The sequence below is a fragment of the Acomys russatus genome, chromosome 5, assembly GCF_903995435.1.
Source record: "Acomys russatus chromosome 5, mAcoRus1.1, whole genome shotgun sequence".
Lineage (NCBI taxonomy): Eukaryota > Metazoa > Chordata > Mammalia > Rodentia > Muridae > Acomys > Acomys russatus.
In genome coordinates this window covers 6111244-6114779 of record NC_067141.1, presented here as the reverse complement: position 1 = coordinate 6114779, position 3536 = coordinate 6111244, and positions in this window count along the sequence as shown.

The window sequence follows — 3536 nt, the reverse complement described above, 5'->3', positions numbered from 1 at the left end:
CCCGCCCTGCCGCCTGCTTATTTTCACTCGCTGCCCGCCGAACTTCGCCTCGTCGCCCGCTCCTTTGCATGCTCCTCCCATTGCGTCCTCAGACCTCGGGGCTCAGGCATGTGAGTCCCAAGACCTCAGGATTCGAATCTTTGCCCTTGCCCAACTGCAGACCAGCCCGGCTTGTGATCACGGCTGTTTGCTCACTCTTCCAGTATTTACCCAGCGCCTGCGCCAGAGAAATTAGAAAGCAAAACAGCTTATCAATTAAGAGCGAGTGCCTCCTGTCAGGCCCAGGCACTCTATGCTGCCACTACCGAGAGTCATGGGCAACCATTCCTTTTCAGATAGAGAAATTGAGGCACGGCTGTTAAGAAACTTGCTCATGGGCCACTGACTTGTCCTGCAAGCTAGAGGGCATGAGTTCCATCCTCAGAACCCATATAAAAGCGATAACAGAACTGACTCCACGAAGTCCTCCGCTTACCCGCAACGGTGCAGGTGCAGTTGTGGGCCATCTACGCCTTTGCTAGCTGAGCCATTCCACCTGCTTGCCATCCTGTTTGGGGGATTGTGGTTTGGGTTGGCCTAGTTGGTTTTTTTGTTTTTGTTTTGTTTTGTTTTTTGTTTGTTTATTTTGGTTTTTGAAACAGGATCTTGCTATACAGCGTTGGCTGTCTAATCGTAGCACAGTCTGCTTGAACTCCCAGCAACCCCGTCTCAGCCTCTCAAGGAGGATTACAGGCATGAGCTGCCAACCTACTGTCTTCTGACTCTATAAGCCACCTTTTGGTCCCTCTTGGTTGGTCACCTGTCTGCGTGCTAACTCTGCATTATGGTGACTCAGGGCAAGGTGGACCACCCTTGCTACACTCCATGACCCTGGCCAGGAAAAGGGGACCGTGTAGAAGCATCTATATGCGACAGAAATGGGCTGGCCTGTGATGGTGCTGGGAACAAGGCCTGTGTGGCTCAGGTGCTTGGAGAAGCTCTGCAGATTGAGGCTGAGAAAGCAGCTGGGCCAGAGCCTGCGTGCCTAGTTGTGAAATCAGAATCTAGCCTGTGCTGACAGACCGGAAGGCCAGCAGGAAGGCCAGCACATGTGGTCAGGGGAGGAGTTTGGAAATGTCCGGGGCATGGTTGTGGGAATTCTTAGCACCTCCTTTTGTAACCTTTCTGTGAATCTGAGTGATGTTAAAACAGACCCAAGGAAGCTGGCCAGGAAGACAGACCGCAGCAGAAAGCTTATCTTCCCCACAGTCCCAGACTTCCGGAGTGATCGCTCTCTGCCTGTCTGAGAGTGGGCTGGGAGCTCCTTTCCCAACACAGGGGCTTCCCAAGCTTGCCTCATTACAAGCTCAGGGCACGTTCCAGCGTAGAGATAGTGCTGCCTGCCTTTGCATTTACCTCAGCTTTTAACAGCAACTGGTTTGGGAACAGTGGTGGGGTCGGGTGGAGGAATGACTGAGCAGAGCTGGGGAGAAAGCTCAGTTTGATCCCCTCAGTAGATCTGAGTTTGAGCCCCAGAACTATGTTAAAAAAAAAAAAAGCTGAGAGTGGAACTGAAGAGACAACATCTGTTACACCAGCATAAGAATCGAATACTACCCTCAAAGAAAAAAGCCGGGTTTGCCTGTAATCCTGCACTGTGGGACGTGGACACAGGAGGATAGCAGGGGCTTTCTGGCTGCCAGCCTCACCTAGGTTCGGTCAGATTCTCTTTCCCAAGAGAATAAGGAGGAGTGTGGGAGAGCAGGACGCCCAGTGCACACACATAGGCGTGCACATAAGCCACACATACATCCCCCGCACAAGCCAGGCCCAGTGGCATACACTTGTAATCCCAGAAGTAAGGAGGCCAGAGATAGAGGGATCCCTGGGGACATGCTAGCTAGCAGATCCAAACTGATCACTGAGGCCTAGGTCCCTGTCTCAAAAACCAAGGCGAAAGAGAAGATGCATCCTCTCTTGAGCTGGTAGAGAGCCTGCCTAGCATCCGTGAGATCCTGAGTCCAATCCCTAACACTACACGGATGGTCTCAGTGTGGTGGCACATGCGTGGAATCCCAGTACAGGATAGAGGATGGAGGGAAAATGGAGGCAGATGAAGTTCAAAGTCATCGTAGCAAGTTTGAAGTCAGCATGTACCACTTGAGATCCTGCCTCGAAAACAAACACAAACAAACAACAAGGTGAGGGCTGGAGCTATGGCCTAATTAATGGCAGAGCAACTGCCTGAGATGCGCGAGGACCCAGGTTGAGTGCCCAGTTAAAAAAAAAAAGGAACGACATCTAAAGTTGATTTCCGCCCTCCACAGACATGTACACCCACATACACAGGCACCTGCACATATATGTACATATGCAAGAGAAACAAAGAATTGAGCATACACTACTACAATGGTGCAAATATAAAGTGTTCTGGAATGGCTTGTGTGCTGCAGCTCGATCTCAAACCCTTGGACACAGTCATTGACGGGTAGACAGACCCCAAGGCCTCTGACCTACTCCCTGGACTGGCCCACCGGCAGAGCCATCGTTTGATGGCACAAGTGAAGGTGGTGGTCTCTAGGAGACAGGGCTCGGTTGGAGGAAGTAAGTCGCCAGCGACATGCCTGGGAAGGATAGGTTTCTTCCTGGCTCATTCTTGTTCTTCTTTCTGTTTCCTCACTACCTCGAGGCAAGCAGCTTTCCTCCACCTCATCGTTTCACCATAATATGCAGACATACTGAGCCTGAATCTTACCAGCTCAGCTAGACAGGCTCAAAGGCAAGCCAAACTTGGATAGAAACATCTGCAGCTGTGAACTGAAATCAGCCTTTGCTTAAGTTAAGTTATGGCCAGGTCTCTTGTCACTGTGATGATAAGGGGACAACCGACTAATCTCATATACACTTCATACGCACTCTCCCAAAGTTATCAACAGAAACATTCTGCATCGAGTGGAGCATTCTGTAAAATCAGTGTGTTCTTATCAATGCCCAGACTTGATACTAATATTCAGTCTCCTCTTGCGTAGTGTTAGCATTTTCTTAACCTTTATTTTATTTGTCATTGTTGGAGGGAGATGCACGTGTGCACAGCACGCGTGTGAAGATCAGAGAATTATTTTACGACGTTAGTTTGCTCCTCTCGCCTCTACATTGCTTCATACATCATGCATGATCAAAGCCCACAGAACAGGACTGGTAAGATGGCTCATCTGGTAAAGACACTTACTGCCAAGCTTGAAGACCTGGGTTCAATCCCTGGTACCAGTAGAAGGAGAGAACCAACTCCTTCAAGCTGTCCTCTGACCTCCACACACGGGCTGTGGCATGCACCCTCTCCCTGAGCATAAATATATAAATGCAATAAAATGTATTATTTGATGATCTTATGCGTGCATGCTCTGCACCGGCCTCCCTGAGCTCCTGCCTCCATGAACCCTTTCTTGTTGCATCCAGTGCCCCCTCCCACTTCCGTGTATTTTTCTGTGGTCCATTGAGTTTAATGAGGGTTCTTGCGTGAGTATGGATAGGGAATTACTTACCAAGACATGAACAAC